At 45.4% G+C, this 13,351-nt stretch overlaps 1 protein-coding gene across 2 annotated transcripts in view; it reads right to left on the bottom strand.

Annotated features, from left to right (window-relative positions):
• The window catches only part of LOC137335675 (zinc finger protein 436-like), a 105,903-nt gene that overhangs the window by 81,951 nt on the left and 10,601 nt on the right, over window positions 1-13,351 (bottom strand). For both annotated transcript variants that reach the window (XM_068000963.1, XM_068000962.1), the window contains one exon: window positions 11,200-11,296. The gene's annotated coding sequence lies outside the window, so the exon portion shown is untranslated. The remainder of the gene's footprint in view (window positions 1-11,199; window positions 11,297-13,351) is intronic.

The following is a 13,351-nucleotide window of genomic DNA, read 5'->3' as shown; positions in this document are numbered from 1 at the left end:
AATTTACAGATTAACATGTTGCCATGAAGGCACAGGACACCACTTTTCCTTTCTCAAACTTTAAAGGTTTCTGTCTCTGCCCGAGCACTACTTTGTTACTCGAGCATTTGCCTCTGCTCACCAGCAGGGAGTGCCTTTGAGCAGCAACACTTCAGAGCGCCCTCAATTTCAGGCAAAAAAGACTTTGATCAGTCAGGGCTCACACTGCTCCCTCAAGCTCGGGCGGCTGTTCCTTTCCGGTGACCTCGTCTGTCTACCACAGGCTCGGACTCATCTCAATATCATTCATGATTACTGTGGCTTCCCGTTCCGCTGTTGCTCATTTGCTGCTGCTCGATACCGCCGATTGGAGCAAAGTATTTAATATATTCAGGGAGCGGGCCAACCCAAGGCAAGATTTCTCTGCTGGTCGTGGAGCAGCTTGGAGGCGAGTGTGAGGCGGGAACTGTGAAGGGCGATTTACAAACAGCAAACGGGGATTAACTCAACTGGTAGAGCGCTCACTTGGCATGTGAGAAGTAGCGGGATCATTGGCGATATTCTCCACTCACCGTTTGTCTTGGGGCAATTATACAGAAACAAGAGTGCTGTCAGCGAGTCCGTAGCCCATGTACTTCTGAAACTTTGCTGTGTCTTTGGGTACAGAGAGGTCAAGGGGCAGCAAATCTTTTGATGTGCTGCAGTAAGCAAAAGTTCTTGATTTTGCTATGCAGCAAAGATGGAAAGACGAGGTGAGAGATGGAAAAAAAGCTTCGTAATCCCTGATGCCTTCTCTGAAGATTGAATTCAGGACCCTCAGATTATGACACTGACGCACTGCTCGCTGCGTTAAGAAGGCACTTACCAGGTATGCAGTCGGGCAGCACCACCAAGTAGGACAGCTTGCAAGGTATTGAAAATCACAAAGTAATGCGCAGTTTGCAAAAAATTTCGAGCCAGGTAGGAGTGGTAGTCAGACTCATTATCCATTGCATCACTGGTCCAGGCTGTGGAGAACACATAGCAGCTTACACTCCCACAGAGCTGCGATCTGAGCAGGTACCGAATCAGGTTCAGTCACGAGCACTGGACTCCACGAGTCTGGGTAAGCCAAACAGCACACGGTGAACAATCACCAAAGTGCGACTTCTTTATGGCTTCCCTTCGATAGCTCATCTGGTCGAGCGGAGAATTGTAGTAGAAAACTAAAACCAAGTTTTCCCTAAGCTTCACTGTGTGCTCGGGTACAAAGAGGTCAACGGGCAACAAAGCCTTTACTGTGCTGCAGTAAGCAAAAGTTCTTGATTTTGCTATCCAGCAAAGATGGAAAGATGAGGTGAGAGGTGGGAAAAATTTTCATAAGCCCTGATTTCTTTTTTTAGGATTGGATTCAGGGCCTATAGATGATGACACTGATATACTGCCTGCTGCGATAGGAAGGCGCTTATCATGCATGGAACCAGGCAGCACCACCAAGTCGGACAGCTTGCAAGGAATTGAAAGTCAAAGTAAAGCCAGGTAGTAATCAAACCTACAATCTTCTAATATTGTAATCAGGCACGCTATCTATTGCAGCACAGGCTCAGGTTGTGGAAAATAAGTAGCAGCTCAGAGTCCCACAGCGCTGCGGAACGAGCAGGTACCTGAACAGCCTCGGACATGTGCACGGGAAACCATGAGTCCGCGTGTATCAAAAGGCGCATGGTGAACAGTCACCAAACCGAGGAACTTTTAGTGCTTCCCTTCAATAGCTCAGCTGGTAGAGTGGAAAAATTGTAGTGAAAAATCAAAGAAGTGTTATCCTTAGGTCGCTGGTTCAATTTCAGCTCGAAGGAGCAAGCGTGCTTTTGGAATAAGCAGCATTTACCTCAAGGCCACTCTCTGAACTTTACAGGCATCTTACAGCTTAAGATGTTACCACCAAGGCACAGGGTGCCTCTTTTCCTTTCTCAAACCTGAAAGCTCACTGTGTCTGCCCGAGCACGGCGATTTTGCTTGAGCATTTCCCTCTGCTCACCAGCAGGGAGTGCCTTTGAGCAGCAACACTTCAAATCGCACAAAATTTCAGGCAAAAAAGTCTTCGATCAATCAGTCAGACAGGGCTCACGCTGCAGCCTCAAGCTCGGGTGGCTGTTGCTTTCCGATGACCACATCTACCTTCCACAGGCTCGGGCTCGTGATTACTGTGGCTTCCCGTTCTGCTGTTCCTCGCTTGCTGATGCTCGATACCGCCGATTGGAGCAAAGTATTTAATATATTCAGGGATTGGGCCAACCCAAGGCAAGATTTCTCTGCTGGTCGTGGAGCTGCTTGGAGGCGAGGGCGAGGCAGCTACAGTGAAAGACAATCCGTTCTTATATTTCTTGCTGGTTTACTTAAAAACAAACCTGCCGTGGACGGATATCGGGTTGATTTTCTGGAAGGATCAAATCAACTGCGCAGAAAAACCACCTCCAGCCAAAGGAACCAAAAATAGCTCTGTATTTGTAAAGGATAAAACAGCGGAATTCAGAATCGAGTGGAGGTGGAGATCTGAAAGCAGCGCCTTGGAGCCGCTAGGCCATCCCGACTCCAAAACCCGGCTTTACTGACCCTGATTTTCCCAATGATGCGCAAAGAACGTTTCACTTTGTCCGGTTTTCGGTGGATGCCGTTTGAAGGCAAAAAGATCCCGCATTGGCCTGGAATCGAATCCGAGTTTCACACAGGATAAGCAAGAATTCTACCCCTGAATCACCAGTACTCGCACAGCAAGTGAATGCATGTATCCTTTTGGAATCCTATCTGAAAGAACATGCACGGTCAGACAGAGCTCCTGTGATAACCCAACACAGTCTGATCTACAGCAGTGCAAGAACTGCCATTTGCAGCTGCGATCCCCGAGTGGTTGAAGTGTTAGATTCAAAATCCGATTTCGCAGGTTCGAATTCTGCCCGCTGAATTATTGTTTAAAGATCCGTTCAATGCTCAAATGAATGAACTGGATCTAATTCACTTCATTTATCTCTCTCAGACCATGAGAGATACTCGAGCGTGGCCGGCTTTTAATTGGGTGCCCAATGTACTCTTGCAAAATTCAAATACACAAGAAAGAATCTTGCCCAATCTGCAACTAAAATTCTGCTACTTTGCAGAACCACCCATTTATACTCTACTTTATTTACATGAATCTCTCTATCTCTCCCTGTCTCTTGTCTCGATGTTGTCCCCTGATGGACTTCTCAGGCTTCCTGGAACGGTAAAGGCTGATCTAACCTGCAACACCAGCAGGGAAAGGTAAAGGAAAAAAAGACTGAGACGGTCGGAAAAGTAAAGGTGCAACCCAGCTGATAAATTCGTAGCTAATGTCTCCACATTTTTGTCTCTTCGCCCTCACAGTGAAAGAAAACAGCAATTTGAGTGAAGTACACCGATGGTAACTTGTATTCTATGACGATGCCGAGACAGATGCCAATGTAGCTTCAGATTAACTAATTCTGAAAAGTCTTATTTGATAAAACAAGTCAGAGATTGGAAACAAATTTGGTAAACGGAGACTAGTATTGGTGACTGGAAATAGTTACTATACAACTTGATATTGCTGTACATCAGAATAGAAAATGAGATTGGATGGACAGAAGCGGTCTGAAAGGATGGCCGATCGGCTGTAGACGGCGGCGAAATTTTACACTGGCTGCACAACTTTACGCCAAATGGCTCATTGGTCTAGGGGTATGATTCTCGCTTTGGGTATTTCATTAATCGCTATGCGAATGGTCTCGGATTCAAATCCGGCATGAGCCCTGTTATGTCACTGCTTTTAGTGAAAAGTCACCAATTGGATTGTGACATCTTTTCAGTTTTGCAGTTGGTAGAATTGAATTATGTTTGAGCTCCAGAGACAGAGTGCAGAAGTTTCCTCGGCACAAAACACGCGGAGTAAATAAAATGTCTCAAGATGACGTGGAAATTAAAGCTGAATGTGAATTTATCCCAAGTCAGGGGGTCTCATTTACGATAGATCACGGGATAGAGAGCCACATATCCAAGTTTGCCGATGACATAAAGGTGGACAGCATTGTAAGCAGTGTAGATGGAAACAAACCATTACAGAGAGATATTAATAGATTAAGTGAGTGGGCAAAACTGTGGCAAATGGATTTCAATGTAGGCAAGTGTGAGGTCATCCACTTTGGACCTAAAAAGAACAGATAAGAATATTTTCTAAATGATGAAAAGCTTGAAACTGTAGAGGTCCAAAGGGACTTATGGGTCCATGTTCATAGATCATTAAAATGTCATGGACAGGTACAGGAAATAATCAGAAAAGCTAATGGAGTGCTGGCCTTTATATCTAGAGGACGAGAATATATAGATAAATAGAAGATAGGAGCAAGAGTAGGCCATTTGGCCCTTCGGGCCTGCTCCGCCATTCAAAATGATCATGGCTGATCGTCTAACTCAGTACCCTGTTCCCGCTTTTTCCCCATATCCCTTGATCCCTTGAGCGTTAAGAAATATATCTATCTCCTTCTTAAATGCATCTAATGACTTGGCCTCCACTGCCTTCTGTGGTAGAGAATTCCACAGGTTCACCACCCTCTGAGTGAAGAAATTTCTCCTCATCTCTGTTCTAAATGGCATACCCCATATCCTGAGACTGTGACCCCTGGTTCTGGACTCCCCAGCCATCGGGAACATCCTCCCTGCATCTAGTCTGTCTAGTCCTGTTAGAATTTTATATGTTTCGATGAGATCACCTCTCATTTATCTAAACTCTAGTGAATATAGGCCGAGTCGACCCAATCTCTCCTCATAGGTCAGTCCTGCCATCCCAGGAATCAGTCTGGTAAACCTTTGTTGCACTCCCTCCATGGCAAGGACATCCTTCCTCAGAAAAGGAGACCAAAACTGCACACAATACTCCAGATGTGGTCTCACCAAGGCCCTGTACAACTGCAGTATGACATCCCTGCTCCTGTACTCAAATCCTCTTGCAATGAAGGCCAACATACCATTTGCCTTCCTAACTGCTTGCTGCACCTGACTGCTCGCTTCCAGAGACTGGTGTACAAGGACATCCAGGTATCGTTGCACCTCCCCTTTTCCCAATCTATCACCATTCAGATAATAATCTGCCTTTCTGTTTTTACTACCAAAGTGGATAACCTCACATTTATCCATGTTATACTGCATCTGCCATGTTCTTGCCCACTCACCCAACTTGTCTAAATCACATTGGAGCCTCTTTGCATCCTCCTCATAGTTCACATTCCACCCCAGCTTTGTGTCACCTGCAAACTTGGAAATGTTACATTTATTCCCTCAACCAAATCGTTGATATATATTGTGAATAGCTGGGGCCCAAGCACTGATCCCTGCGGTACCCCAGTAGTCACTGCCTGCTACCCGGAAAAAGACCCGTTTATTCCCACTCTCTGTTTCCTGTCTGTCAACCAATTCTCAATCCATGCCAGTATATTCCCCCCAGTCCCATGTGCTTTAATTTTGCACACTAACCTCTTGTGTGGGACCTTATCAAAAGCCTTCTGAAAATCCAAATACACCACATCCACTGGTTCTCCCCTATCTATTCTACGAGTTACATCCTCAAAAACTCCAGTAGATTTGTTAAGCGTGATTTCCCTTTCATAAACCCATGCTGACTTTGTCCAATCCCATTAATGCCCTCCAAGTGTTCTGTTATCAAATCTTTTATAATAAACTCCAGCATTTTCCCCACTACTGATGTTAGGCTAACTGGTCTGTAATTCCCTGTTTTTTCTCTCTCTCCTTTTTTAAATAGTGGGGTTACATTTGCCACTCTCCAATCTGTAGGAACTGTTCCAGAGTCTATACAATTTTGGAAGATGATCACCAATGCATCCACTATTTCCAGGGCCACTTCCTTTAGTACTCTGGGATGTAGATTATTAGGCCCTGGGGATTTGTCAGCCTTTAGCCCCATTAATTTCCCTAGCACTATTTTTTTAAGAATACTGATTTCCTTCAGTTCCTCCCTCTCACTGGACCCTTGGTTCTCTAACATTTCTGGGAGGTTATTTGTGTCCTTTGTGAAGACAGAACCAAAGTACGTGTTTAATTGTTCTGCCATTTCTTTGTTCCCAATTATAATTTCCCCCATTTCTGACTGTAAGGGATCTACATTTGTCTTCACTAATCTTTTTCTCTTGACATATTTATAGAAGCTTCTACAGTTAGTTTTTGGGTTCCCTGCTAGTTTACTCTCATACTCTATTTTTCCCCTCTTAATCAATCTCTTTGTCCTCCTTTGCTGAATCCTGAACTGCTCCCAATCCTCAGGCTTGCCGTTTTTTCTGGCAATTTTTTATGTCTCCTCTTTGGTTCTAATACTATCCCTAATTTATTTTGTAAGCCACGGTTGAGCCAACTTTCCTGTTTTATTTTTGCGCCAGACAGGAATGAATAATTGTTGTAATTCCTGCACACGTTCTTTAAATATTAACCATTGCCTATCCACCGTCATCCCTTTTAGTAAAGTTCCCCAATCTATCCTAGTCAACTCGCACCTCATACTTTCGTAATTTCCTTTATTTAGATTCAGGACCCGAGTTTCGGATTCAACTACTTTACTCTCCATCTGAATGAGGAATTCTATCATGTTATGGTCGCTCTTCCCTAAGGGACCCCACACAAGATAGTTAATTAATCCTTTCTCATTGCACAATACCCAGTTTAGGATTGCCTGTTCTCTAGTTGGCTCCTCAACGTATTGGTCTAGAAAACCATCACGTACACACTCCAGGAATTCCTCCCCCACAGAATTATTGCTAATTTGGTTTGACCAATCTATATGTAGATTAAAGTCCCACATGATTATAGTTGTACCCTTCTTGCATGCGTCTCTAATTTCCTGTTTAATGCCCTCCCTTACATCTCCACTATTGTTTGGGGACCTATTGACAACCCCCACCAATATTTTCTGCCCCTTGGTGTTTCTTAGCTCCATCTATACAGATTCCACATCGTGATTTTCCGAACCAATATCCTTCCTCACTATTGCGTTGATTTCCTCCTTTACTAACAACGCTACCCCACCTCCTTTCCCTTTTTGCCTGTCCTTCCTAAATATTGAATACCCCTGGATGTTCAGTTCCCATCCTTGGTCACCCTGCAGCCATGTCTCCGTAATCGCAACTATATCATAACCGTTAATATCTATCTGCGCTGTTAATTCATCTACCTTATTGCAAATGCTCCGCGCATTAAGAAACACTGCCTTTAGACTTGTCTTTATAAGATTGCTAGTCATCTTAGTTTTATTTTGCACTCTGGCCATATTTGTTTTACGCCCTTATTTTCTCTGCCTTCCACTGTTGCTTCTTCCCTTTCTGTCTTTTGTTTCAATCCTTGTTTCCCCCTCCCTGCTCAGGTTCCCATCCCCCTGCCATTCTAGTTTAAACCTTCCCCAACAACACCAGTAAACACCCCCGCGAGGACATTGGTCCCGGTCCTGCTCGGGTGCAACCCGCCCCACTTGTACAGGTCCCACCTTCCCCAGAACTGGTCCCAATGTCCGAGGAACCTAAATCCCTCCCTCCTACACCATCTCTGCAGCCACGCATTCATCTGATCTATTCTCCTGTTCCTATACTCACTAGCATGTGGCACTGGTAGTAATCCTGAAATCACTACCTTTGAGGTCCTGCTTTTTAATTTATCTCCTAACTCCTTAAATTCACCTTGCAGGACCTCATCCCTTTTTTTACCTATGTCGTTGGTACCAATATGGACCACGGCTACTGGCTGTTCACCCTCCCCCTCCAGAATGCCCTGCAGCCGCTCCGTGACATCCTTGACCCTAGCACCAGGCAACATACCGTCCTGGAATCACATTTGCGGCCACAGAAACGCCTATCTGTTCCCCTTACAATTGAATCCTCTGTCACTATAGCCCTGCCAGTCTTATTCCTCCCCTCCTGTGCAGCAGAGCCACCCGTGGTGCCACGAACTTGGCTCATGCTGCTTTCCCCTGATAAGCCATCTCCCCCAACAGTATCCAAAGTGGTGTATCTGTTTGAGAGGGAGATGGTCCCAGGGGAATCCTGCTCTATCTGCCTAGTCCTTTTTCTCTGCCTAGTGGTCACCCATTTCCTTTCTGCCTGCATAATCTTTACCTGCAGTGTGACCACCTCACTGAACGTGCTATCAACGATAATTTCAGCATCGCAGATGCTCCACAATGAATCCACCCGCAGCTCCAGCTCAGAAATACGGTTAATCAGTAGCTGCAGCTGGACACACTTCCTGCACACATGGTCGCCAGGGACACCGGTAGTGTCCATAACTTCCCACATAGTGCAGGAGGAGCATATCACAGGTGCGAGTTCTGCTGCCATGACTTGCTTTAGATTTACACTGCGTTCACCTCGCGGACTCTCCTTTAACAGTGCGCTCACCTCTCGGACTTTCCTCCCGCTCTCGGACTCTCCTTTTACACCGCACTCACCTCTCAGACTCTCCTTTAACAGTGTGCTCACCTCTCGGACTCTCCTCCCGCTCTCGGACTCTCCTTTTACACCGCACTCACCTCTCAGACTCTCCTTTAACAGTGCGCTCACCTCTCGGACTCTCCTCCCGCTCTCGGACTCTCCTTTTACACCGCACTCACCTCTCGGACTCTCCTCCCACTCTCGGGACTCTCCTTTTGCACTGTGCTCACCTCTCACGCTCACCTGCTGCAGTCTCACAATATAAGTGGTGATGTACAGGGTAAATAGCATTCAATAATAAAAAATACATTTATTAAATAATTTAGTTGGAATGTGTGCCTTTATTGGTGTTAATGTGTTTAATATGTTCAAGTTAATTAACATAGAACCATAGTCTCATGGTATGGTAGAGCACAGAAAGAGGCCATTCGGCCCATCGTGCCTGTGAAAGTGCTAACCAATTAGTCCCACACCCTGCTCTTTCCCCACAGCCCTGTAAATGTCTTCCCTTCAAGTATTTATCCAATTTCCTGTTGAAAGTTACTACTGAATCTGCTTCCACCGCCCTTTCAGGCAGTGCATTCCAGATTATAACAAATTGCTGCCTAAAAAAATGTTTCCTCATGTCGTCTCTGGTTCTTTTGCTAATCATCTTAAATCTGTGTCCTCTGGTTACCGACCCTTCTGCCACTGGAAATAATTTCTCTTTATTTACTCTAACAAAACCGTTCATGATTTTGAACACCTCTATTAAATCTCCCCTTAACCTTCTCTGCCCTAAGGAGAACAATCCCAGCTTCTCCAGTCTCTCCACATAACTGAAGTCCCTCATCCCTGGTACTATTCTAGTAAATCTCTTCTGCACTCTCTCTAAGGCCTTGACATCCTAAAGTGCGGTGCCCAGAATTGAACACAATACTCCAGCTGAGGCCTAACTAGTGTTTTATAAAGGTTTAGCATAACTTCCTTGCTTTTGTACTCCATGCCTCTATTATTTAAGCCAAGGATCCCATATGCTTTTTTAATAGCCTTCTCAACTTGTCTTGTCACCTTCAAGGATTTGTGTACATATACCACCAGGTCTCTCTGTTCCTACACCCCCTTTAAAATTTTACCATTTAGTTTATTTTGCCTCTACTCGTTCTTCCTACCAAAATGTATCACTTCAGACTTCGCTGCGTTAAATTCCATCTGCCATGTGACTCCCCTTTCACCAGTTTGTCTGTGGCCTCCTGAAGTCTGTTACTCTCCTGCACATTGTTTACTACATTTCCGAGTTTCGTTTCATCTGCAAACTTTGAAATTATACCTTATATACCCAAGATCAGGTCATTAATGTATATTAAAAAGAGCAGTCGTCCTAATACTGACCTCTGGGGAACACCACTGTACACTTCCCTACGACCGGTTCCCAGACACACCACAATGTTGTTTCACTGCCCTACACCGATCCCTGGGGATTCCGGAGTGCGGCGGGAGATCAGGAGAATCGGATCACAACTTCAGGTCAATATTTTTGGACTTTAATTTTAAAAGCTAAATACTGCAGTTATTCACCAACAGAGGGCGTCCATTATTCTTTCAGGCTAACTGCTGCACCGTCCAGTATTCACCAGAAGACAGAACACGGGAACAGGAGGAGGCCATTCAGCCCTTCGAGACTGTGCCGGCTTTATGAAAGAACTATCCAATTAGTCCCACTCCCCTGCCCCTTCCCCGCAGAGCTGTAATTTTTTCCCTTCAAGTATTTAACCAATTCCCTTTTGAAAGTTATCACTGAATCTTCTTCCACCACACTTTCAGGCAGTTCATTCCACATCATGACAACGCATTGCATAAAAAAAATTCTCATCTCGCCTCTGGTTCTTTTGCCAATTACCTTCAATCTGTGTCCTCTGTTTACCGACCCTTCGGCTACTGGAAACGGTTTCTCTTTATTTACTCTATCAAAACCCCTCATAATTATAAACACCTCTATTAATTCTCCCCTTAATCTTCTCTGCTCTAAGGAGAACAACCCCAGCTTCTCTAGTCACTCCACGTTACTGAAGTCCTGCATCCCTGGGAGCATTCTAGTAAATCTCCTCTGCACCCTCTCTAAGGCTTTCCTATAGTGCTGCCCATAATTGGTAAAAATACTCCAACTGGGACCTAACCAGTGATTATAAAGGTTTAGCATAACTTCCTTGCTTTTGCACTCTATGGCTCTGTTTATAAAGCCAAGGATCCTGTATTCTTTTTAACAGCTTTCTCAACTTGTCCTGCAACCTTCAAAGATTTGTGTATATACACACCCAGGTCTTTTGCTCCCTACACCACCTTTAAAATTGTACCATTTAATTTATATTGCCTCTCCTCATTCTTCCAACCAAATACATCACCTCACACTTCCCTGTGCCATGTGTCTTTTCACTGGCCCATTTCACCAGTCTGTCCGTGTCCTCCTGAAGTCCGTTACTGTCCTTTAACTGTTCACTACATTCCCGAGTTTTGTGTCATCTGCAAACTTTGAAATTGTACCCTGTATACCCACGCCCAGGTCATTCATGGGGCAGAATTTACTCATTTTGCACGCCGTTCCGTAATGGCGTCCATCCCAACCGCCGTCAGATCCATCGGAGCAAGTTCACGAACGTGGACATGGGACCCGGAAATCGCAAACTTGCTCTGATTGGTTTAACAGTGTTTTGACAGTCCCGAATTAAAGGGCCAACTACGTCACAATCATTTACAATCAAATAGAATCACCAAACAATCGTAAACTTACCCATCTGCCCAGCTGGAATGAAGATACTTACACCACGAGAAGGTACGCTTGAAAATACCAGTCCTACACTACTTTTTAAAAGCGCGGAGACTTACGACTGCAAAACAACAAAAAAATACATTTTAAAACTCTGGAATATCTAATTATTCCTATTTTAATATTTTTTGATCATTAAAAACAATTAAAAATAAAAATTTTATTTTTTTAAACTTTTAATTTCTGTGTGTTTCAGTTCATTATAAATCATTTCCTTGCCTTTTTATAATGAGGTATGTTATTATGTTAAATTTTTATTCAGACTAACATAGGGACTGTCACTTTAAATTTGTGAGTTGAACTTGCCTGCTTGTGGGCGGGGCTTGCAGTCCCACAGTGTTTCCATTCCCACATGGCCTGCACTGATATCACAACACACCACTGAGGAAGATCACAGAATCCAGCAAATTTACACCGCGGACCACACGGTAAGTACATTGGTACTTTTTATCCACGGGAGGTGCAGAGAGCCTTCCCACGCCGGTCGGAGCAAGTTCCGACCCATTATATATCAAAAAGGGCAGTGGTCCCAATACTGACCCCTGGGGAACACTACTGTATATCTTCCTCCAGTCTGAAAAACAACAGTTCACCGCTATTCTGTACTTGTAGTGCTGAAGACTTGTGCTCCAGAACTAGCTGCGTCTCTAGCCAAACTGTTCCAGTACAGCTACAACACTGGCATCTACCCGACAATGTGGAAAATTGCCCAGGTGTGTCCAGTCCACAAAAAGCAGGACAAATCCAATCCGGCCAATTACCGCCCCATCAGTCTACTCTCAATCATCAGCAAAGTGATGGAAGGTGTCGTCGACAATGCTATCAAGCGGCACTTACTCACCAATAACCTGCTCACCGATGCTCAGTTTGGGTTCCGCCAGGACCACTCGGCTCCAGACCTCATTACAGCCTTGGTCCAAACATGGACAAAAGAGCTGAATTCCAGAGGTGAGGTGAGAGTGACTGCCGTTGACATCAAGGCAGCATTTGACTGAGTGTGGCACCAAGGAGCCCGAGTAAAATTCAAGTCAATGGGAATTGAGGAAAACCCACCAGTGGCTGGAGTCATGCCTCGCACAAAGGAAGATGGTAGTGGTTGTTGGAGGCCAATCATCTCAGCCCCAGGACATTGCTGCAGGAGTTCCTCAGGGCAGTGTCCGAGGCCCAACCATCTTCAGCTGCTGCATCAATGACCTTCCCTCCATAATAAGGTCAGAAATGCTGATGATTGCACAGTCTTCTGTTCCATTCGCAACCCCTCAAATAATGAAGCAGTCCACGCCCGCATGCAGCAAGACCTTTTTTTTAATCAATTCGTTCATGGGATGTGGGCGTCGCTGGCAAGGCCAGCATTTATTGCCCATCCCTAATTGCCCTTGAGAAGGTGGTGTGAGCTGCCTTCTTGAACAGCTGCAGTCCGTCTGGTGAAGGTTCTCCCACAGTGCTGCTAGGAAGGGAGTTCCAGGATTTTGTCCCAGCGACGATGAAGGAACGGCGAAATGTTTCCAAGTCGGGATGGTGTGTGACTTGGAGGGGAACGTGCAGGTGGTGTTGTTCCCATGTACCTGCTGCTCTTGTCCTTCTTGGTGGTAGAGGAAAAGGGTTTGGGAGGTGCTGTCGGAAAAGCCTTGGCGAGTTGCTGCAGTGCATCCTGTGGATGGGACACACTGCAGCCACTGTGCGCCGGTGGTGAAGGGAGTGAATGTTAAGGGTGGTGGATGGGGTGCCAATCAAGCGGGCTGCTTTGTCCTGGATGGTGTCGAGCTTCTTGAGTGTTGTTGGAGCTGCACTCATCCAGGCAAGTGGAGAGTATTCCATCACACTCCTGACTTGTGCCTTGTAGATGGTGGAAAGGCTTTGGGGAGTCAGGAGGTGAGTCACTTGCCACAGAATACCCAGCCTCTGACCTGCTCTTGTAGCCACAGTATTTATATGGCTGGTCCAGTTAAGTTTCTGGTCAATGGTGACCCCCAGGATGTTGATGGTGGGGGATTCGGCGATGGTAATGCCATTGAATGTCAAGGGGAGGTGGTTGGACTCTCTGTTGTTGGAGATGGTCATTGCCTGGCACTTGTCTGGCGCGAATGTTACTTGCCACTCATGAGCCCATGCCTGG

The sequence above is a fragment of the Heptranchias perlo genome, chromosome 20, assembly GCF_035084215.1.
Source record: "Heptranchias perlo isolate sHepPer1 chromosome 20, sHepPer1.hap1, whole genome shotgun sequence".
NCBI classification, from domain to species: Eukaryota; Metazoa; Chordata; class Chondrichthyes; order Hexanchiformes; family Hexanchidae; genus Heptranchias; species Heptranchias perlo.
Note: the sequence above shows the minus strand (reverse complement) of the source record. Positions and strands in the feature narration are given on the sequence as shown.